We start from the raw sequence: 25,046 nt of genomic DNA, 5'->3' as shown, positions 1-25,046 counted from the left end.
CCTCGGGGTGGAGTCTCCATTCCCCTGGCCTCGGCCCCTGCCTCGACAGGGAGTCTGCTACCACATTCAAATACCCAGGGAGATACATTGCTCTCAGAGATAGTAGCTTCCCTTGGGACCACAGGAGGATCTGACGGGCCAACTTGTAAAGCCGGCGAGACCGCAGGCCCCCCTGATGATTTATATAAGAGACCACCGACGTGTTGTCTGATTGAACTAACACATGATGGCCTCTCAGGTCTGTTAGGAAGTGTTTCAGAGCCTGAAACACAGCCAACATCTCTAGACAATTTATGTGCCACGAAAGATGATGATCCTGCCACAGACCTTGGGCTGGGCGACCACTCATGACCGCCCCCCACCCTGTGAGGGAAGCATCCGTCGTTAGCGTTATGCGACGACAAAGAGCCCCCAGCACAGGACCTTTGGATAGGAACCAAGTTTCTCTCCACATGACCAGAGCACGAAGGCAGCGCCGCGTGACTTTGAACGTGCGGAGCGGATTTCCCCTCGGGGAGAATCCCTTGGTCCTGAGCCACCACTGTAGCGGTCTCATGTACAACAGGCCGCAAGGTATAACGTTGGACGCTGCTGCCATCAGACCCAACAGTCTCTGAAACTGCTTGACAGTGAGTAGCTGGCCTAGCTTCACTTGTTTCACAGCTGAGAGAATCGAAGCGATGCGGGTCGGAGAGAGTCGCGCCCGCATCGATACCGAATCCCAAACGACACCCAGAAAAGTGGTCTTCTGGGAAGGAGATAATACACTTTTCTTTGCGTTCAGCCTCAACCCCAACTTTCTGATATGAGCGAGGACGACATCTCGATGCCGAACCGCCATCTGCTCGGTCTGAGCTAAAATCAACCAATCGTCGATGTAATTGAGAATACGAATGCCCTGAAGCCTCAGAGGCACTAGTGCTGCATCCATGCATTTCGTGAATGTGCGGGGAGATAAAGCTAGGCCAAACGGAAGAACCCTGTACTGGTACGCCTCGCTCCCGAAGGCGAACCTCAGGAACTTCCTGTGTTGTGGAAGGATGGACACATGGAAGTATGCGTCCTTCAGATCTATCGTGACAAACCAGTCCTCGGACCTGATTTGAGACACGATCTGCTTGATAGTGAGCATCTTGAATTTTAGCTTCCCTACCGAGCGATTCAATATGCGCAGGTCTAAAATTGGACGCAACCCCCCATCCTTCTTTGGAACGATGAAATATCGGCTGTAATAACCTGACTCCAAACTGGGAGGAGGAACCCGTTCTATAGCCTCTTTTTGAAGGAGCGTTTTCACCTCTTGTTCCAATACCAGAGCCTGCTCGGGGCCCACCACTGTGTGCAGAACCCCTCTGAATTTTGGTGGACGACACCTGAACTGGATAGCATAACCCTTTTCTACTGTCTGCAGGACCCAATGAGATATTTTTGGAAGGCTTTTCCACTCTGCCAGAAATTCTACTAAGGGTACCAGCCTCTCGAGACTGGCCTCTGGTGTAACTTGAGCAGCAGACGCAGCGCCCTGTAACGGCGCACCGGCAGGGAACAACTGGTCTGACCGCTCTGAGACCCTCCTCAGAGGGAGCGAGCGTCCCTCGGGAAAGCGCTCGCTGGGATCGTCTGTGCCCCGGCATAAAGGCGGGGTTGGCAGAACGAGCCCCTGAGGGCACAGAGGAGGAATGGGCACCGTAAAAAGAGGTGAACACCTTTCCGCCTCGGTGGGGACCACCCTCAGCATCCTGAACGGCTTGGCGTCAGGACTTCTTCTTAGCCGAAGCCTTCTTAGCCAATATAACTGTCCTCAGATCAGTTCTACTGGGAGAAGGCTTCGGCTGAGAGTGTCGCGGCTGAGCCCACTGTCCAGCAGGGGGAGCACGAGACGCGACACTCTGCCTCTGCTGCGCTCTATGTGATGAGCTCGAAGACGGCCGGGGCTGCTCCCGCCCAGCAGCCCCAGGGACATGAACTTTAAGGGGAAGAAACTTTTTAAAAGCTGCAGTTTGTTTCTTTTCTTCTTGGAATTTATCGATAACTGAATTCACAGCATCACCAAACAACCCCATGGGAGAAAGAGGAGCATCTAAAAGAAAAGCTTTTTCTCTCTCTTTAATATTAGTCTGATTTAACCACAAATGTCTTTCTGCGGCCACCAGAGCTGCCATAGAACGACCCATTAATTTGGCCGATTCTCTGGTGGCACGCAGGGATAGATCAGCAGCCTGACGCAGTTCGCGAACTACGTCAGTACTGACCTCCTCACTCTCACTCATGTCCCTTAGCAGATCAGCCTGGTATGCCTGCAAGATTGACATAGTATGCAGACATGACGCAGCCTGACCTGCTGCCGAATATGCTTTACCCACCAAAGCCGAAGTGTTTCTTAAAGGCTTGGTGGGTAATGCCGGTGCCTTAAAAGATGATGCTGCTTCGGGGGAGAGATGGCTCGCAAGCGTCTCTTCCACACGAGGCAAAGCACCATAACCATGAGCCTTGGCTCCCATAATATTAGCGTATGTTGAAGTCTGGGGACTAAACACTCTATATGACACCGGTTTTCTCCATGATTTCGACACCTCGGTGTGGAGATCATGGAAAAACGGCAGGCACCGGCGTGGAGGCTGCACACGTGACGGCAAAAATCTCTCATCCAACTTTGATTTAGAAACAGACTCCTGTCTAGTCACTGGCCATTCAATATTAAGTTTTTCAACAGCTCTTGTTAACACCTCCATAAGCTCATCACTCTCAGGAGTGTGGGGTGGCGAATCCTCCACATCTCCCTCAACACTAACAACATCAAGTTCCTCAGAACTGGATAGCTGCAGCATTGGTGCCTCAGCCCGAGCGGAAGAAACCGCAGCGCGTGCTTCCGAACCCGGGACTGAGGCACTGGATCTCACAGGTGAAGGGAGAGATAAGGCAGAGCCCGTCTCAAACCCCGCTGTGAGATCCATCTGCGATCCCCACGATAAGCGCCGCCGCTCTGCCTCGGCAGAAGCGGGACCCGAACCGCGGGGAGCGCGCACTGAACCGCTCTCCTCAAAGAGCGATCGGCGGGAGCGGAGCGTCCTTAACGGCAAACGCTCGCAATGCTCACAGTCTGCTCCCTCGAGAGCAAACTGGGCATGCTGAACTCCCAAACAAACAACACAAAGATCATGTGTATCCCCGCTCGTTAAATAACGCGAGCAGGGAGGAACACACTTTCTAAACTGCTGTTCGTCCGCCATAATCTCTCAATATATATATATATATATAGGGATAAATTGTTTGTGTGGTGCAGGGTATGTAAGACAGACAATATCACACAGGGACAGATTCACATGTAGCGCGACTGAAAGCACAGAAGCTAATGCGCTTGTGTTTTTGGGGTGCTTTATAGTTTCCTGGTCGATGACGTCACCCGCCTATGACGTTTCATCTCTCCATTGGGCTGATTCCATACGTGCTTCATGACGCACAACGCAGGGGCGTTCCCGCAGCGTTTGACGCAGCTCGAAGTTCCCTTGAAAGGGAAAGAAAGATTAGTTAGAAAGAAAGAAGAAAGATTAGTTAGAAAGAAGAAATATTAGTTAGAAAGAAAGAAAGAAGAAATATTAGTTAGAAAGAAAGAAAGAAAGAAAGAAAGAAGAAAGATTAGTTAGAAAGAAAGAAAGAAAGAAGAAAGATTAGTTAGAAAGAAAGAAAGATAGATTAGTTAGTAAGAAAAAAAGAAAAAAGAAATATTAGTTAGAAAGAAAGAAAGACAGAAAGAAAGAAGAAAGATTAGTTAGAAAGAAAGAAGAAAGATTAGTTAGAAAGAAAGAAAGAAAGAAGAAAGATTAGTTAGAAAGAAAGAAAGAAATAAAGAAAGAAAGAAGAAAGATTAGTTAGAAAGAAAGAAAGAAAGATAGATTAGTTAGTAAGAAAGAAAGATAGATTAGATAGATAGATAGATAGATAGATAGATAGAAAGAGATAGATAGATGGATAGATAGATAGATAGATAGATAGATAGATAGATAGATAGATAGATAGATAGAAAGAGATAGATAGATGGATAGATAGATAGATAGATAGATAGATAGATAGATAGATAGATAGATAGATAGATAGATAGATAGATAGATAGATAGATAGATAGATAAGTTCATTAGTACATATAGAATGGTAGTTTAATTGAGTCTTGGGCTTCAGGGAGTTTAGATTTGAGTTTTTGTGTTGTACACTGCTGGGCCACCGTAGCCTTGGCTCAATTTGAACTGTTGCAATGAAAGTCAATGGGATTTTTATGATTTTTAATATTAATTTTTAAGAAATCTGAAAGTCAAATCAGTCTGAAAAGATATAGCACACTAAGTCAGAACAGTCTGAAGGTCTGACCCGAGTTTGGAGTTTGTAGAGTTAAAGCTCTAGGAGGAGTAGCAGTCAGAAAATTTTGGTTAAGAAAAAGAAGAAGAAAAAAAAGAATAATAATAAGTTTAAATAGGATTTCAGTAAGTTGGCTTTCACAAGCCAACTTAATAATAAGTTTAAATAGGATTTCAGTAAGTTGGCTTTCACAAGCCAACTTAATAATAAGTTTAAATAGGATTTCAGTAAGTTGGCTCTCACAAGCCAACTTAATAATAAGTTTAAGTACAATATCAGTAAGTTGGCTCTCACAAGCCAACTTAATAATAAGTTTAAATAGGATTTCAGTAAGTTGGCTTTCACAAGCCAACTTAATAATAAGTTTAAATAGGATTTCAGTAAGTTGGCTCTCACAAGCCAACTTAATAATAAGTTTAAGTACAATATCAGTAAGTTGGCTCTCACAAGCCAACTTAATAATAAGTTTAAATAGGATTTCAGTAAGTTGGCTTTCACAAGCCAACTTAATAATAAGTTTAAATAGGATTTCAGTAAGTTGGCTCTCACAAGCCAACTTAATAACTAGAAAAAGTTCGTCGAGACAAACTTTAAGTTGGCTTGTGAAAGTTTGGACCAGAAAGTTTGAAGAAGTTTAAAGTAGTTTGAAGTTTAGATTAGTTTAAAGTTTAGATTAGTTTAAAGTTTAAAGTAGTTTGAAGTTTAAATTAGTTTAAGTTTAAATTAGTCTAAATTTTAAATTAGTTTAAAGTTTAAATTAGTTTAAAGTAGTTTAAAGTAATTTAAAGTTGCTAGGGTGTTTCTAGTGGGTTGCTAAGGTGTTCTGGGTGGTTGCTAAGGTTTTTGGGTGGTTGCTAGGGTGTTATGGGTGGTTGTTAGATGGTTGCTGAGGTATTTTGGTTGGTTACTAGGGGTTTCTGGGTGGTTGTTAGGTGGTTGCTAGGGTGTTCTGGGTGGTTGCTATGGTGTTGCTAGGGTGTTCTAGGCTATTTTGGGTGGTTGCTATGTGTTGCTAGGGTGTTCTAAGGTATTTTGGTTGGTTACTAGGGGTTTCTGGGTGGCTGTTAGGTGGTTGCTCGGGTGTTCTGGTGGTTGCTATGGTGTTGCTAGGGTGTTTTAAGGTATTTTGGGTGGTTGCTAGGGTGTTATGGGTGGTTGCTAGGCAGTTGCTAGGGTGTTCTGGGTGGTTGCTATGGGATTTCTAGGGTATTTTGGGTGGTTGCTATGGTGTTGCTAGGGTGTTTTAAGGTATTTTGGGTGGTTGCTAGGGTGTTCTGGGTGGTTGCTATGGTGTTGCTATGGTGTTCTAGGGTATTTTGGGTGGTTGCTATGGTGTTGCTAGGGTGATTTAAGGTATTCTGGGTGGTTGCTATGGTGTTCTGGGTGGTTGCTATGGTGTTGCTAGGGTGTTCTAGGGTATTTTGGGTGGTTGCTATGGTGTTGCTAGGGTGATTTAAGGTATTCTGGGTGGTTGCTAGGGTGTTCTGGGTGGCTGCTATGGTGGTCTAGGGTGTTCTAGGGTATTTTGGGTGGTTGCTATTGTGTTGCTATGGTGATTTAAGGTATTTTGGGTGGTTGCTAGGGTTTTCTGGGTGGTTGCTAGGCAGTTGCTAGGGTTTTCTGGTGGTTGCTAGGGTTTTCTAGGGTATTTTGGGGGGTTGCTATGGTGTTGCTAGGGTGATTTAAGGTATTTTGGGTGGTTGCTAGGGTGTTCTGGGTGGTTGCTATGGTGTTGCTATGGTGTTCTAGGGCATTTTGGGTGGTTGCTATGGTGTTGCTAGGGTGATTTAAGGTATTTTGGGTGGTTGCTATGGTGTTCTGGGTGGTTGCTAGGCAGTTGCTAGGGTGTTCTGGTGGTTGCTAGGGTGTTCTAGGGTATTTTGGGGGGTTGCTATGGTGTTGCTAGGGTATTTTAGAAATGTTAGAAAGAAAGAAAGATTAGTTAGAAAGAAATAAAAAAAAGAAAGATTAGGTAGAAAGAAAGAACATTTAGAAAGGAACTAGATAGGTTAGAAAGAAAGAAAGGTTTGAAAGAATTGTTAGATATAAATGTTAGAAATAAATAAATAAATAAAGATTAGTAAGAAAGAAAGAAAGAAAAAGGAAAGATAAGGTAGTAAAAAGATTAATTAGAAAGAAAGAAAGAAAGAAAGAACGAAAGAAAGAAAGAAAGAAAGAAAGAAGGAAAGAAAGAAAGAAAGAAAGAAAGAAAGAAAGAAAGAAAGAAAGAAAGAAAGAAAAATTATGTAGAAAGAAAGAAAGAAAGAAAGAAAGAAAGAAAGAAAAATATTAGTTAGAAAGAAAGATTAAGTAGAAAGAAAGAAAGACAGAAAGGAAAGAAAGAAAGAAAGAAAAAAGTAAGCAAGAAAGAAAGAAAGATTAGTTAGAAAGAAAGAAAGATTGGTTAGAAAGAAAGATTAGTTAGAAAAGAAAGAAAGATAGATTAGCTGGAAAGAAAGATTATTTAGAAAGAAAGAAAGATAAAAAGATCAGTTAGAAAGAAAGATTATTTAGAAAGAAAGAAAGAAAGATAAAAAGATCAGTTAGAAAGAAAGATTATTTAGAAAGAAAGAAAGATAAAAAGATTGGTTAGAAAAGAAAGAAAGATAGATTAGTTAGAAAGAAAGAAAGATAGAAAGATTAGTTAGAAAGAAAGAAAGATTAGTTAGAAAGAAAGAAAGATAGATTAGTTAGAAAGAAAGAAAGAAAGAAAGAATGATTAGTTAGAAAGAAATAGATTAGTTAGAAAAGAAAGATAGATTAGTTAGACAGAAAGATAGAAAGAAAGATAGATTAGTTAGAAAGAAAGAAATATTAGTTAGAAAGAAAGAACGAAAGATAGATTAGTTAGAAAGAAAGAAAGAAAAAGATAGATAGATAAAATAGTCAGATGATAGATAGATGGATCGATAGATAGATAGATAGATAGATAGATAGATAGATAGATAGATAGATAGATAGATAGATAGATAGATAGATAGATAGATAGATAAAAAAGTCAGATGATAGATAGATAGATAGATAGATAGATAGATAGATAGATAGATAGATAGATAGAATAGTCAGATGATAGATAGATGGATAGATAGATAGATAGATAGATAGATAGATAGATAGATAGATAGATAGATAGATAGATAGATAGATAGATAGATAGATAGATCGACAGAAATAGTTAGATGATAGAAAGATTAGTAAGAAAGAGAGAAAGAAAAAGAGAAAGAAAGAAAGATTAGAAAGAATAGATAGATAGATAGATAGATAGATAGATAGATAGATAGATAGATAGATAGATAGATAGATAGATAGATAGATGAGTTTATTAGTTTAAATGAGTCTCAATGGGTCATATAGTATATAGAATGGCAGTTTGATTCAGTCTAGGGCTTCAAGGAGTTTAGATTTGAATTTTTGGCAGTTGGCCAGTTTGAAAATCTGAACATTCCGCAATGTTAAGTCAATGGGAGTTTTTTCCGAGTTTGATCGTCATTTTTAGGAAAACCGTAAGTCCGATCAGTTAGAAAAGATATAGCTCACTAAGTCAGAACAGTTTGAGTGTCTGAGCCGAGTTTGGAGTTTGTAGAGTTAAAGCTCTAGGAGGAGTTAGAGTCAGAAATTTTTGCGCTCATAAAAAGAAGAATAATACGTTTAAATAGGATTTCAGTAAGTTGGCTCTCACAAGCCAACTTAATAATAAGTTTAAATAGGATTTGAGTAAGTTTAAATAGGATTTCAGTAAGTTGGCTCTCACAAGCCAACTTAATAAGTTTAAATAGGATTTCAGTAAGTTGGCTCTCACAAGCCAACTTAATAAGTTTAAATAGGATTTCAGTAAGTTTGCTTTCACAAGCCAACTTAAAAATTAGAAATAGTCCTCAGATGTCATGTCTGTTTTCCCCCTTGTTCAAGTATTTTGGTTTAGTCCTGTTCAGTTTTCCCGCTCCTCATCATCCCTCAGTTAGTTCTCCTGTTCCTTGTTGCCTTCCTCGTGATTCCTCTACAACGCCCCGTAACAGAAGAACGGACCCTCAAAGATAAGTATAAAATTCATTTAACAGATCGCAGTGACGGCGTTGGGCAGCCACGATCTGTTCGAGTACAATGAGGCATTTTTTCATCTTGCCTCTACCTGCGGCTTGGACGACGAGAGGATTAAGGCGTGTTATCGGGTTGGGGGCGAATGCGGTTGATCCGAGGAAACTACCAGATCTTTCCAGTCTGAACTGGAGAGAGGCACTCTACACCTGTCTCGAGAGCTTTATCCCTTGGCACGCCGTATCCCAACCAGATCCTCAAGCCAAGCCAGCCATCAAGCCTGCAATCAGGTCAGTCTATGGGTGTCAAGGGCTGATCTCCAGCCAGGCTGATTCACCGCTGGTCCCGTCAAGCCCAGAGCCTTCACCGCTGGTCCCGTCCAGCCCAGAGTCATCCCCGCTGGTCCAGTCCAGCCCAGCCCAGAGCCTTCACCGCTGATCCGGTCCAGTCCGGAGCCTTCACCGCTGGTTCCGTCCAGCCCAGAGCCTTCGCCGCTGGTCCTGTCCAGCCCAGAGCGCCGTCGCCGCTGGTCCCGTCCAGCGCAGAGCGCCTTCGCCGCTGGTCCCGTCCAGCCCCGAGCCTGCCACTGGTCCCGTCCAGCCCCGAGCCTTCACCGCTGGTCCCGTCCAGCCCAGAGCCTTCACCGCTGGTCCCGTCCAGCCCAGAGTTGGGTTGGGGCTACTCCTCTCTGCCATGGCCATCCGAAGGGTCTTCTCCGCCATGGACGCCTGCACGTCCTGCTCCGCCCTGTCCTCCTGCACAGTCTGCTCCACCCTGGAGGCTTCCTGCTCCAGACCACGCCCTCCTCAGCCTCCAGGGCGCCCACCCCACCCCATTGATGTTATACGGTGCGAGGACGCGCCTTTTTGGGCTTTACTGTAATAGTGTGACTCTGTGTTTTCCCCTTTGTTCAAGTATTTTGGTTTAGTCCTGTTCAGTTTTCCCGCTAGTCATCATTCCTCAGTTAGTTCTCCTGTTCCTCATCGTCTTCCTTGTGATTCCTCTACAACGTCCCGTAACAGTCTGTAATTTATAGCAAAACATCTAGCATTAATTCAATCTCAAACAGATTAATTAAAATAAGTTATTACTCCACCATTTGCGTGATGTCATAAACCAACGTGGTTGAATGACCACTTTGCGACAATATGGTTTCGGAATACAGTCGTGGCTAGCAAGTTGATTTATTCAACGATGCATTGTACTATGGTAGTTCAGCAGCGAGTTACGTCTTTGTATGGGAAACGCACCTCAGATCAGCTCAGTCTAATTCCAACAATTACAGTAATCTATCAGGAAGCATAAAGGAAACACAAAAAAAGGTTATAGGGGAGTATGGTCTGTCATACTCTGCACATAAGGCAGCTTCTCCAAACTGTGTCATCTTTCACACAAACACAATCTTACGTCACCCTTAGTTGTAGACACATCCCAATGAAATAGCAATATAATCACACTCTCACAGCATTTACTGAACTCAGCATTTACTGAACAATTTCCAGTGTATGTGTTTACTGGGAAGAGAGGGTGCTGCAAAATAAATAAGTGAGTATTGAGCAATGTCTGTCTCACATTCACCAGGATGTAGTGTTTTCTGCCAGAGAGAGAGAGATGGACAATGAGAGCTTGGACAGGGATGGCCCAACATAAACAAATGGATGGCTGGAAAAACTCAAAATGACACTGCATGCAAAAAATCTCCATGGGTTTAAATGTGTGTGTGTGTGTGTGTGTGTGTGTGTGTGTGTGTGTGTGTGTGTGTGTGTGTGTGTGTGTGTGTGTGTGTGTGTGTGTGTGTGTGTGTGTGATTATGAATGTAATTTGGTGCATTTCTGATGAAAAGTATATATTATTATGTATTCATCAATGTAAGATGTGTTGGTACTGAGAGAGTCACACTAACACGTACTGGACACATTCCTGCTGTCTGTGCATGCCATCATGACCGAACCGGATGAAACTCTTGCCCCAGCACAGCGACTTCGCTCCTTCCTGTGTCCAGAAATAGGCAATGGAGAAACAGTGTGAGTTACAGTTTCCTGTCTCCGCTACTAAAGGACAGTGATGAAGGTCTCATTCAAAAGGTCACAGCAAACAAAACCTCCTCCAAACACTTGATTTTGGCAGGAGAGCCAGTAAATCAATGGACATACATGCTGATTTACTGAGGTGCAAGTCCAGCGCCACAGGGGTGCAAAAGGTTGAAATGACTTCCATTTGCTTAATTCAGGATAGAGTATGTCAGTTTTTTAATTCATAATTATATTCAGAATGTCTAAATATTTAACACATTTTAGAGCTACCCTAACCACTTGTCCAATGTATGATGGCAGGGATGCTCAAGCCTACCCCAGTATCTCAGGTTGTATACAGGGAAACACCTTGGATGGAGGGCCAGTCCATCACATGACTGAAATAAAAATAAAAATTGACAAATTAAAACTTAGCATATATTTATATAAGAATGGATTGGGCCTATGGCTTTCTGTGCTTTTTTCTAATTGAGGCAATTTTGGCTGGGAAATTGAAATGTATGTGGTGATGTTGTCAATGCACTTTAAATGTATAAAAATTGCTAAATGGATAAAAAGCAATTTTTTTACTTGTCTAAAGCTTTTTAAAGAATCGTAATACCATCACTGTTTTATGCTGTGTAAATGGTTGGACGTGGTTTGTAACACACAATAATGACACAGTTTTCAATGATATCACTGTACTGGAGATGAACGTAAATTAAAAGAGTGGGTTCTATATGTGGGTTCTGTGCATGAGAGACTCATGAATTTCAATGATCATGTTAGCAGTGTGACCTCTCAGATGGCCTCTTGACATGATTTGTAGTCCAGGCAGCACTTTAGGAGACACCTGCATGTCTATAAAATGGACAGAAAAGCAGAATAGGAAGGGAAAATGTTTTTCAAATAAAGACTGAAAATTCAGACTAGGAAGCTGATGTTTGCTGATTCAGCTCTGGCATTGGCCCGTCACATGGCTTTATTTCTCGTGTTGGCTGCATCAGAGTCTTTGCGTCCTCACCAAATAATCTTCCTCACCTTATATAATAAATGACACCCAATGGACTCGGCACATCCAAAAGGTTCTTTAGAATTTCATCAGCAGCACTGAGAAACATGCCAATCCAATGTGTAATACATGTTAATAAAGCTTTTATTAACACACTGAGTAACTATTACTATATGTCTAAACAATAAGATGTATAAATATACATTTAAATAGTTTATTTATCATTTACTTGTACTTTCTAAATTATCTTAAGAACCACTGACAAGTCCTAAATAACTGGTTTGTAAATGATGTAATACTTAATTTAGAAATGATAAATGTCAATACAATTATTAAACACATTATAGATATGCTTATAAATCAAGAATAAAGCATTTATAGATGTATTTATGAACTGCTTATGATTGTCTATTAATGTATAATAATGTAAAAATAAATAATGAATTAAATATTTACTAATGCTTAACTAATGATTCATAACATGTAGTTATTATAAAGTGTTACAAAAAATAAAAACAGTAACAGACAATAACAATGAGAAACAAACAAGACAGGAGAACAGAGATGCCAGTTTTTACACGAGTTTCTCAGCGCGCTTACGTCACATTTCACTTTGCGCTTCACAAGAGGTTTACGTCAAACGTGAACTCGACTCTCATGCTCACGCATGAACGGAAGCGAAAAGAAGAGTAAATTATGAGAAAATTGGGTGTACTGTATTTTATTTTAATACAGAATAGCAAAAGACATGGGATTCCTTCTTGAGATTCATTAGTGGAAAGAATGAAAAAGAAGAAGAGGGACAAGAGGAGGAGGAAGCCAAGCAATAAAAAAGGGACAAAATGTTCTACTTTCTGTCTGGACTTTATTATTTATTATATTATTTAAACAAATAATATAAGTGAATAAGAAGTGTTGTAAATTGTTTTGAATTAAGTCGTTTTACAAATAAAGTTTTCAGAGTCAGTGATATCAGATTGTGTGTATGAATTTTTATTGTAGTTAACCTGTAACTTAATGAAACAAGAAGGAAACAAGCACCACTTTAATTTACAGCCCGCTATGTCACACTTACCCTGTAATTATATGGAACAAGAGGGTAACTGTCATGGTGTGGTGCAGGCAGAAGAAGATGAGGATTCTAAAGTTCCAATGCAAAGCGTTTCCTTACCATAATATAACTTAAACTGGTACAGACAGACAGAAGGTTCACACACACACTAAATACAACGGAGAATGGACAAGACTGACTGAACAGGAGGGAACTAAATACAAACACAGATGAACATTGACTAACAGGACACAGGTGAAACAGATGATGATGATAATTAACTAAACACAGGTGATGCAGATGAACTAAATGACAGTAACCATGAGTCCTGTCCTGGAGTCTCCTTCTGGAGGGTCAAACAGGGACTGATGACTCCAGGGCAGAGCAGGCAGTGCAGACAGCCAGGGCGGAGCAGGCTGTGCAGGCCAGGGTGGAGACGACCCTTCGGGCGGCCAGGGCAGAGAAGACCCTTCGGATGGCCATGGCGCAGACGACCCTTCGGGCGGCCATGGTGGAGATGGCCCTTCAGGCGCCCATGGCTGAGACGATCTTTCAGGCGCCGATGGCGGATCGGCCTTCGAGGCCATTCCGTGGGAGACCTTCTTTCTCAGAGACGGGGCACCCTATGGCACCCCCGTCCCAATCTTTGGAACCTCCACGTGTGGCTCCTGGACGGGAAGAGGCAGGTTTGAGTACCCTACCACCAGCGGTGGTGGCTACCATCACTTCTGCTAGAACATCGTCCACGAGACATGCTTACGCGTTGAAGTGGAACCTCTTCGTCAACTAGTGCTCTTCCCACCGAGAAGACCCCAGAAAATGCCCGATCAGTGTTGTGCTTTCCTTCCTGCAAGATGGGCTGGTGCGAAGGCTGTCTCCCTTCACCCTGAAAGTGCATGTTGCTGCTATCGCCGCACATCACGTCGAAGGTAAGTCCGTGGGAAAGCACGACCTGATCATCAGGCTCCTGAAAGGAAAGAGAAGACTCAATCCTCCTCACCCCCCTCTCGTTCCCTCTTGGGACCTCTCAGTGGTTGTAACTGCCCTGCAGAGTGCTCCCTTTGAGCCTCTGCAATCAGTGGAGCTTAAGTTCCTGTCAGTTAAGCTCCTGGTTGCATTGGCCTCCATTAAGAGGGTAGGGGACCTGCACGCATTTTCCGTTGATGAAGCATGCCTGGAATTCTGGCTGGCCTTTCTCACGTGATCCTGAGACCCCGGCCTGGATATGTGCCCAAGGTTCCCACCACTCTCTTTTGAGATCAAGTGGTGAACCTGCAAGTGCTGCCCCTGGAGTAGGCAGACCCAGCCTTGGCACTGCTCTGTCCAGTACGCGCCCTCCGTAGACAGAACGCGGTGTTTCAGGACCTCTGACCAGCTCTTTGTCTGTAATGGTGGGAAGCTGAAGGGAAAGGCTCTCTCCAAGCAAAGGTTGTCTCACTGGATACACGGACTGAATAGGTGCAATATTTTCCTCAGGTGAGTTTCCCCGACAAACCCTGAGTTCCTCGAACACTGTTGACGTCACACACCAGAGTTATACCTCCGGCAGCTTTCGCGTTGGCCAGGTGCCGCCATGTGCATGGTTCCCGCTCTGGGCGACCCCCACATGTGTCTTTCCACTGTAAGCCTCTCTGAGAATGTGTCTTTCCCTTGGCAAGCCACCTTGCCTCCCTGGAGTTGAAACATTCCACCATACGGGCTGGATACTCCAGTGTTTCTCCATATGTTACCCCCTTCAGGCCACATGTGTTTTCCTAAGTCCTCCCTTTGGGCAGGCAATAATTGCATATTTCCACTGAGATATGCTTCCCAGTGTACCTTGTTATTCCTGTGTTAAGTAGGACTCCTTTGTCCATGCTAGTTTCTCGACAGGGAGCTCAGACTTACGCAGGGCACTGGAAGACAGCCGAGTGGGTGGCAAGATTAGACTGACACCCCATTCGTCGTCATGACGGAATTCCTAGTGACTACGAACGGGAACGTCTTGGTTACGTATGTAACCCTCATTCCCTGAGTAGGGAACGTTCCATCTCCCTGCCACTTCTGCTGTACCACTGGAAATGTTTTCAGTCTCGATTTCAGTCTCGGCTCCTCAGCAAGTAACATATCTGCATGTTGCCAGCGTACTTCCTTATATACCCACAATGTGGGGCGGAGTTACGCTATGCAAATTCCGCAGACCCATAGCATTTCCTTCCTATTGGCTCGTTTTGTAATACTCGAAGTTGATAGGCTTTCTAAGCGAAACCCCATTCGTCGTCACGACAGAACGTCTCCGTTCCCTACTCAGGGAATGAGGGTTACATACGTAGACGAGACGTTCTGTGTATTACTTTAAATTGGATTAGTTGTACGTTGGTATTTCTGCTTAAACTAAATCTATTTTTTTTTTTTAGTTTTAGGAAGAAGGTTGCCAATCTTAGTTCTAATTGCATGATTAATTTGTATGTAATAAAAATACTGGTCTTTGCATAAATTACATTGTTCTATTAATTCTGAAAAAATTATGAAATTATTATCCAAGAACACATGATGTAAATGTGTTGTTGTGAACTTCTTCCTTCTTCAGTGTAGAACAACTCAGAAGCAAAGACCAGGAGACTTGGGGTTGTATCTTTTAAGCAGGATTCTTTATTTGCTGTAGTCTGCTTCGTCCAAAATCTTACCCAAGTCTGACTAAAGGCCGTATACATTTTAGTTCATATACCCTTTCAGGGAGAAGAGTTACATAAAGGTGGAAACACTCTGAAACAAAAGTATGTAAATGAGGCATACAGGTTTAGGAACGTGCCCTAGACTGAGAGTGTTACCAATCCTAATCCAATCAGCATAACTATTCAAACAGTGAGACTACCAAGGTTTCAGTAATCTGCTTACAATAGAGAGAAACAGAAATAGCCAGTTAGATATAGAGAGCAGAATTCTGCCAGATACAGAAAACAAGATTTGCCGGACTCTCTTGCTGGAAAACTGTTTCACAGCAAATATCATCATCATCATAACCTTAAATGCTGAATTCAGTATACAAAACTGTCTCAGTTCATATACTATTTCCAGATCTGACGAAGGACTTTCGCCTGGACCTGATGACAATGCAGTGCTGAGGTGCCAACTAGCATCTCCCTATGGAGGATCCCTATACCACTCTACAGATAAAGCGTTGTGGAATTTTTCGGTTCGCGTACCTACCCAAAGTGATAAGATAAAATAAAATTCTGCATCAAAATTTATAGACAAGACAAGTAGTTTGTTTAGGCATGGTTTGTAAGGAATTACAAACCTGCGCACATATATTCAAACACACATAACTATAGAATCAATTCTTAATGCGCATGTGAACGCCATCAGCGCCTATCACAGGTTCACGTTTAAAGTCTGTTTAGAGAGAACGGTGTCGTCTTAGCGCCCCCTAATTTAATAATAAATGATCATTTAGACGGAAGTGAATCAATCAAAACTAACTTTAGCTGGAAAAAACATTTTTCAAGAACCACTATAAAACCAAACCAATCTCTGTTACCTTAAATTATATGTTATCTCTTTAGGAGCTTGAGTGGTAATTGGGGCACATGCTCCCAAAGTGGAGTATAAAAAAAGGCCATTTTGAGGAGAAGAAAAAAAAAGGATACAGAGAGAGAGGCACAGAAATGCAGCGGAGGGAAGCTGCAAAAGAAGAGAACTTGAGGTATGTTTCTTCCTCATACAGTCTGGAGAACCCCAACCCAGTGGCACGAAGGATCCCAGCGGAGATATGAGTGGAGGCTTAATTCACTGGGAGGTATTGTGGATTGCAGTGTCTAGTGTGGAAACAAGCACATTTGAAGTCTAGAGTATTTTACTGATTGCATGAGTGCGGGAAGTTCTAAATTCTACTTCCACCTATAGTCCCAGCTGTTACTGATCCTCTGCTGTCCAGTCTCTGTCGCCAGGAATGAAGAACCATTGAGCCGGTGAGCGAATGAGAAGCTAAGAGCTGTTACTGACCCTCTGATGTTCAGAGCTGGAGGAACCATTGAGCCGGAATGAAGAATCACTGAGCCGGTGAGCGAATGAGAAGCTAAGAGCTGTTACTGACCCTCTGCTGTTTAGTCTCTCACACCAGGAATGAAGAATCACTGAGCCGGTGAGCGAATGAGAAGCTAAGAGCTGTTACTGATCCTCTGCTGTTCAGTCTCTGTCACCAGGAATTAAGAATCACTGAGCCGGTGAGCCGGTTTCAGTTTAGGGGTGGACACTCACCCCGACCTGTGACATTATGCCCCATAGGAGTGAAGGAATGTGTTATTGGATTATGAGTTATTTGATTACTTTCAAGCGTCCCTGACAGCGTCCCTGACTGCTTTCTCCCTTTTGCTTTGGAGCAAGCCTAGTGCTGAGTCTGATATCCCTGTGTGCCTTGCTGTTGTACGTGGATTTCCTGTCTGGCTACTGCTGGTATTCTCTGGTCTCACTCTGCTCTGCCATTGCTACTCTCCAGCCTACAGACATCTTGTGCAATTATCAACGGCAGCTCGGCTAGCTTCAACTTCTTTCTTTGTGTCATCCTTGCCTATTGTTTGGACTGTTCACCTCTCCCACCACTTCATGTCTTCTGTCTGTCAATAAATCTGTTAACTCACATTCTGCATTTGAGTCCTCCTTCATAGACCCGTGACAGAACGAACTGACCAGTTCAGGACTCAGCAGGATGAGCATCAAGATCCTGCCACCTGCTAACATCCAGGAGAGAATGGCTCGTCATCGTGGTCTCACTGCTCTTTTCCAGGATGCTTTTGAGGTTGGGGGTTTTGCCCAACTCTTTTGGACCATGTCTGTGGGGCTAGATTATAATGACGCTGCTCTCAAGGACATCTTTAACTCCTGCTTGGATGAACCCCTGCCTGCATGGGAGATGGATTCTCTCAGGATTCTGGATTTCTGGGGTTTCTCTAGCTACCTTGGTAATCGCAGTAAGTGGGGAATGCCGCCAAGTCCACCGGAATCTGCTTTCAACAACCACCCTGCCCTTCCTCACCTGTCTCGTCACATTTATGATCCTCCTCTGGCTTCCACTAAGAAACTAAGTTTCAGACGGAATAGGGCAGTTCAGTCCACCACAGCTACCCCAGAGTCAGTCAAACCTATCACCATCTCTCAGGCATCCAGGTCAGTCCCAGTAACTTTAAGAACTGAGTCAATATCTGTTATTCAAGACCGTCAAATCAACCGCTGTCTTCCCTCAGACTATCACGTCAGTTCCAGCCATCTCTGAGTCTGCCAACTTAACCTCTGTTTTCCCTGTAACAACCCAGAGTTTCCCTGTTACTTCAGAGTCTGCCAGATCTGTTTCAGTCAGTGCTGATTCGATGAAGGTCACTGCTTTTCTGCCTGGGTTGGCCGAGTTAGCTGTTGATACTACAGAAGCAGCCCAGCAAACAGTATCAGCTCGTCGAAAGAGGAAGAATAGAAAGGCTCACACTGAACAGTCTGTTTCTCCTTTCCCAAGCTCCACTTGTTCCTGAGGTATAAAGTCCAGTGAATTAAATTTCTCCTAAACTGTTGAATAGTAATATCATTCCCTCTGAGACAATCTCTGCCAGTCCTGTTATGTTAACTGAGTCCAGTCCCAAGATGCCCGTTGCCATTGCCGCAGAGGCCTTATCTGAATGTTTAACAAGTCTTGTCAAGATCCTAGAAATTTCTGCTAAACCTGTCGTTTCCAGAGCCCGCCGCTGCTGAGAGGGCGTTTCCAGAGCCCGCCGCTGCTGAGAGGGCGTTTCCAGAGCGAGCCGTTTCCGAGCCAGCTTCAGAGGAAGCTGCTCCTGAGTCCGCTGCTCCAGCTCCAGAAAGTACAGTACAGGAGAGCGCTCCCGAGTCAGTCCCCATGCATTCTAGTGCAGCCCAGGAGTCAGTCCCCGTGCACACCAGTGCAGCCCAGGAGGGCGCTTCCGAGTCAGTCCCACTGTCTGTTTCCAAGACCTTCACCAATCCTGCCAGTTCTGTCGTTACACCCAAGTCTTTCAAGCCCAGTTGGAGGCCAAGACCAGTTAGGCCAGTTCCTGTGTCCAAGAGTACCTCCAATCAAGTTTCCATTCCTCCCATCCCACCCTCTACGTTTCCTGGTTATGGTTCCCCTAAGCTGGCACTTCCGTTGTCAGCCTTGAACTTTTTTCCCGGTTCTGTTCCCACCCGTCCCATCCCTTCCTCTGTGTTCCATGATCAGTTTGGGACTTCCATGTTTTCACCCTACCCACCCCCCCAGCTGTTGCCTCCGTGGACTTCTATGCCTGTTTTGGACGCCTGGAGGCGTCCATTAGAAGGGGGGTACTGTCAGGGTTCCGCCCTGGCAGCTTTGTCTATGTCTTTGTTTCATGTCTCTATGTTTGTGTTGTGCTTAAACATGTGGTTTTGTTTGTGTTTGCCATGTGCTCCTTTGTTCCTGCCTCCTTGTTTATCTGTACCACGCCCTCTTGTCTAGTTGAGTCCTCGTTTGTCTGAGTGTTGTCACCTGTTCCTTGTCCGAGTGTTATCGCCTGTTCCTCATGTTCTCTGCTCCCTTTATATGTGTTCTCTTTCCCTCATGTGTTTCCAGTTCGTTATGTTGTGCCACTGTGAACTTCTGAGCTAAATAGTTTGTTACCAAAGTCATTAGTTTTTCTTTTGTAAAGGTTTTATTTGTGCTTTAGTTTTGGCTTAGGTTCTGTCAGTCTTGTCCCTTGTTCCAGACCTGTCCTGCTAAGCAGAGCGTCCCTGACTGCTTTTTCCCTTTTGCTTTGGAGCAAGCCTAGTGCTGAGTCTGATATCCCTGCTTGCCTTGCTGTTGTACGTGGATTTCCTGTCTGGCTACTGCTGGTATTCTCTGGTCTCACTCTGCTCTGCCATTGCTACTCTCCAGCCTACAGACATCTTGTGCAATTATCAACGGCAGCTCGGCTAGCTTCAACTTCTGTCTTTGTGTCATCCTTGCCTATTGTTTGGACTGTTCACCTCTCCCACCACTTCATGTCGTCTGTCAATAAATCTGTTAACTCACATTCTGCATTTGAGTCCTCCTTCATAGACCTGTGACATTTCCACCATGCTAATAATGTTGTACGAATTGTCATGTTATTATATAAATTATGAGCCTTAATTACATCCATAATGTATGGTAGGTCGGATAATGAAACCTTTTTACTATCTGCCTGTTCTAAGTCTAACCATGGGTTATGGGTATGATTGCCATTTATCCATTTGCAGAGATATTGTAATTGTGCAGCTAGATCTTAATCCTCCCATATCTTTGTGTTTCTGTAGTCTGGTAATGGTTATTCTTGTTTTTTTTATCTTTCCAGTAGAATTTATTTATATTGCTATTTAATGTGTCTAACCATTTCTTGGTGGGTTGGATTGGTATCTTTGTAAATGGGTAGTTAATTTTTGGTAATATGGCCATTTTTATTGCAGAGATTCTTCCTATAAGAGATAATGGCAAATTCATCCAACGTTTTAAATAATCTTCTATGTATTTAAGTAATGGAACAAAATTAAGATTAAATAAGTCTGATAGGTTGGGAGAGATGTGTATTCCCAGGTATGTGATATTGCCTATATTAAATGGGATATTCTGATGTTCTATATACTGCAATTATTTATTTATTGGTAGAATTGTAGATTTTGACCAATTTATTGTATAATCTGATATTTTAGAAAAATCATTAATGATACTGATAACTTCAATGAGTGACTTTTCAGTTTTTTGTAGGTACAATAAAATATCATCTGCATGTAGTGAGATTTTATGTGTGATTTTATTTGATGGAAAGCCAGTGATATTATCATTTTGTCTAATTGCGGCTGCAGAGGGTTCTATGAATAATGTGAATAGGAGTAGAGAGTGGACATCCTTGTCTGGTCCCTCGTTGCAACTGATATGATGTCGTTAGTGATAACTTAAGCCTTGGGTGCACTATACAATGTTCTAATCCAATGAATGAATGATTCTCTAAAACCAAATTTTTCTAATGTTGCAAAAAGAAAATTCCAGTTAAGTTTGTCAAATGCTTTTTCCCCATGTAGTGATACAATTATTGTAGTATTTTGTGGTTTGTTGATATTGATGATATTAAATAAGCAACGTACCTTGTCTGATGAGTGTGTCCTTTAATGAAACCTGTTTGATCTCTGTGAATAAGACTTGAAATGACTGTTTCTAACCGTGAGGCTAGGGTTTTACTAATTATTTTCATGTCAGTATTGATAAGGGATATGGGTCTGTAACTTGTGCATAATGACGGATTTATTTGGTTTGAGTAGGACAGAGATTAGTGCTGTGTTCATATGTTGTGGGATAGACGGGCTGTTTTTAATTTCTGCTGACATATCTAAAAACTGCGGTGAAATACAGTAGTTGACCAAAAATGTTTGTAAAATTCTGGGAGGAAGCCGTATAGACCTGGTAATTTATTGTTTGGTAACGCAAAGAGAGCTTTTTTATATTTTTCATCTGTTATTGTTTTTTCTAATTCTTCTTTCTGGATTAGGTTCAGTTGGGAGAGTGTTATGTTCTGCAAAAAAATACCATCTTTTTTATCATTGTGTTTTTTATCATTATTGTACAGATTTTTGTAAAATGTCTGAAAAGTTGTGTTTATATCTTGCAGTTTATGAATAATTTTATTCTCGTTTTTAATTATAGGTATATGGGTTTTTTCCTTATTATGTTTAAGCAAATTGTCTAGATATTTTCCTGATTCATCCTTATATTCAAAATGTATGGACCGTAAAAAATCAATTTTTTTATTTGTAATATCTTCAAGTTGATTTTTTATTTGATTTATCTCATTTAATATTTGTTTATTGGGGTTTTGTGAGTAAGTTTGGTGTAATATTTTTATTTTGTATTTATCCAATATTTATTCTTTTTTATGTTTAAATGTAGAGTATGATATAATCTTTCCTCTCATTACTACTTTGGCTGTCTCCCATAGTGTTGTAGTGGATATGTCATGGGTGTTATTTACTGTATGTTAATGAAGGATGTCCACTCTCTTTTAAAATATTCATTACATTTTTGGTCTTGGATTAGTGATATGTTCATACGCCATCTGTGTGAGGTTTTTACGTTTCCATTATTGTAAAGAGTGAGAGTAATTGGCATGATCTGAAATGATAATGGGTTCAATTGTTGTGTTTGAAATATCTGACATAATAGAATTACTTATGAAGAAAAAATCGATGCGGGAATATGATTTATGAACTGGAGAGAAGTATGTATATGTCACCGATGTTAAGGCCAAAGGTTATTTACCACACTCCGGAGGAGCAGACACCAGAGGCAGACAACCAAGGTAAGTTTAAAAGGTAAGTTTTTATTAAAATTAAAAAGGGATAAAAGCAGGGGCAGGGACGTTCGTGGCTGTGGCTTTGGTGCGATACGGGGAGGGGAGTGCTGGTAGGTACTCTTCCGTTCTTCAAGTAAGTATATCCCTCTCCTGGTGGCTCATGGGACGGGTAATGGCTCTTCTCGTCGCTAGACTCGTTGAATAAGCTCGTGGGACAGACAGTGACTTCTCTCGTCGTCAGACTCGTTGAATAAGCTCGTGGGACAGACAGTGACTTCTCTCGTCGTCAGACTCGTTGAATAAGCTCGTGGGACAGACAGTGACTTCTCTCGTCAGCAGACTCGTTGAATAAGCTCGTGGAACAGGCAGTGGCTCCTCTCGTCGTCAGACTCGTTGCAGAAGCTCGTGGGACAGACAGTGACTTCTTTCGTCGTCAGACTCGTTGGATAACCTCGTGGGACAGACAGTGACTTCTCTCGTCATCAGACTCGTGGAATAAGCTCGTAGGACAGACAGTGACTTCTCTCGTCAGCAGACTCGTTGAATAAGCTCGTGGAACAGGCAGTGGCTCCTCTCGTCGTCAGACTCGTTGCATAAGCTTGTAGGACAGACAGTGACTTCTCTCGTCATCAGAGTCGTTGGATAAGTTCGTGGGACAGGCAGTGACTTCGAAGACAGAAACGGGGTACTTTACCAGCCTTCGCTCTCGTTCTAGGTAGATTAGAACGGCGCCGTTGGGAGAAATAGGGAGGCTGGACCTTCTTTGGCGTGGAGTACAGTGCTCGTGAACGGTGGCAATAGAGGTGCGTTGTTCTCCTCTGCACCATACACACAGTCCCAGAGACCTGGACACAGCTGAGGGGACAGATCAATTCGAAAGAATCTTCAAAGTTATGGGTCAATTTTATCCGTCAGAAACTCAGAGAGAACACAGTTGTTTGATCTCACCGCACTCGTGCATAAATCACTCTTGTAAATCTCCACAAGTGTTTAGTTCACTCTTTCAGACACTGCAAACTCACTCTATCTTCACAGCGATTAATCAACTCGTTTCTCTTTTCTTCATAGGATGGATGAACCAAGAATAGTGGACTCAGAAGATGAACATAGATTCAACGATCTTCCCAGCCGCTACTGTTATTGTCAGCAGGATAACACACACTGCCCACAAACACAGGTTAGTTGTACACTGGTGATGGCAATCTTCACATATGTCTTTCTCCAAAAGGTGAATCATAAAAGGGGTGCACTTAACTTTTCCTCGGTGAATCGCGTGAATCCTGCAGCGGGTTTCCACTCTCTTTCCTGCCAGTCACTCTCCTTCTTCCTCTGTGAAGTTTTCTCACTTACTTCGTTGCGTTGCTGTTCGTGGTTTCTTTAAAAAGACTCACTTAATGAGCATGTCTCGGGGGACTCACCATAGAACACCGATCAGTAGTGATGTGTCCTCCCGTATCGAGGCTTCGAAGCGTGTGTCGAGTAATCCGGGATGATTTCTGTGAAGCGCGTATCGAGGCTTGTGTCGGTGACGTATGTGGTGACGTTTGAAGCCTCGCGAGCCGCCGGTACCACGTGACTGCTTCAGGAAGTGGTTTGCGGTTTGGCGGTCTATTTGAAATATAAGGGCCAGCAAAATGCAATGGATTCCCCCTCACATTTTGTGGACTAGGGACTTTGCGAGTTTGTTAGCGATCTATTCAAGCTTCTTTTTTTTGCGATGGAACCATGCGATGTCATTATAATCACACTGCACGTTTTACATTTATTGTCCACTTGATGGCACAATAGGGCAAATGAAGCACCATGAAGCTTCGGTACATGAGTGAACCAATTGGATGGAACGATTCAATGCTTTATGAAGCTTCATCTCGCCATCACTACCGATCAGGTCTCAAACCTCTGCTTTCTGCACTTGTCACCGCTCACTGCCGCTGCTATAATCCATTTGAACACTCCTGTAGAGCTTTCCTACTGCCAGAGCATTTTTTCCTCCCTTACTGTGCTTCAAGCCCCTCTCTTTATACTCCTTTTTCCCGGACACATGCTTCAATGAAGCGCTACTCACTGGCTTCAGCTGGCGCTTGTTATGGTCGGCGGCCATGACAGGTAAACCCAGAGCCGGCCTGGTGTTACACCGGCATTTCTTCCCCCTAGAAACGAGTCAACAATTTTTTGGTTCCTGGGTTGTTCACCCGGTGACATATATTCTCTTATTGTAGATTATATAGATTATATAGATTGTTATAGTAGGCCCCTCCCCAGTGTAGGCTCCTGCTTCAGCCAATGGAAGTCTGTGCGTTAATGCGCCCCTGCCTACAAGGTCAAAGGTTTCTGGTATCGCCATCCTAGATTGCCATCCACACACACACAGTGAGTTTCACCCTGGCCGGCATTTATCTGACTCTGATCAGCCATGCACCCCCAAACCCTAATTACAATGTTGACGCTGCAAGACAGATGACCACAATTGTGCTGCCAGACTGTCTTTATCTGCAGGCTTGGCCATCAGAGAACAGTTATCGAGAGCAGTGCAGAGTGCTCATGATATCTTCCAAGATGGCGCCGCGGATGGCTGCCTCGGTGTGGAGCTCTCCAGCTATTGTGTTGTTTTTGTTCGTTTGTTCTGCGCTTAGTCATTCTTTTCCTATCAGTTTCACCAAAGACGAACTACTGGACATTAGGAAACACACACCAGAAACCTTTTCTACAGTTTTTGATTATTCGGACGTTTTGCTGGACATTCTCGTCGGAGGTGCAGCGTTGTTATTCAAACGCGCGTTCAGACGCAAACGCGGGAAGCGAGCCGGCGCGCTGGTTAAACTCCGCGAGCGCGGCCTGCGCACTGCACTCCCCAGTATTCATCTCGCGAATCTCCGATCCCTTCCTAACAAAACGGATGAACTTCTTCTCCTCACCCACACTAACAAGGATTTTTTAAACTCTGCTGCTTTGTGCTTCACTGAAACCTGGCTGAGTGAAGCCATACCGGACAACGCAATACATCTGCCGGGATTCCAGCTGTTCCGAGCGGATCGCATCGCGGAGCTAACGGGGAAAACGAGAGGTGGTGGATTGTGTTTCTACATTAACGAAAGTTGGTGTTCAGATGTAACAACACTGAAGAAGATGTGCTCTCCTAATTTAGAGGCACATTTCATAAACTGTAAACCCTTCTACTCGCCTCGGGAATTTTCCTCTTTCATTCTCGTAAAAGTTTACATCCCTCCAGACGCGTGCGTGAGCGCGGCGCTACAACAGCTGGCTGAACAAATATCTGAAACGGA

This window comes from Siphateles boraxobius, unplaced genomic scaffold, assembly GCF_051911475.1.
Source record: "Siphateles boraxobius isolate OS27281-9 unplaced genomic scaffold, OSU_SipBor_1 30, whole genome shotgun sequence".
Lineage (NCBI taxonomy): Eukaryota > Metazoa > Chordata > Actinopteri > Cypriniformes > Leuciscidae > Siphateles > Siphateles boraxobius.
This window is presented reverse-complemented; position numbering follows the sequence as displayed.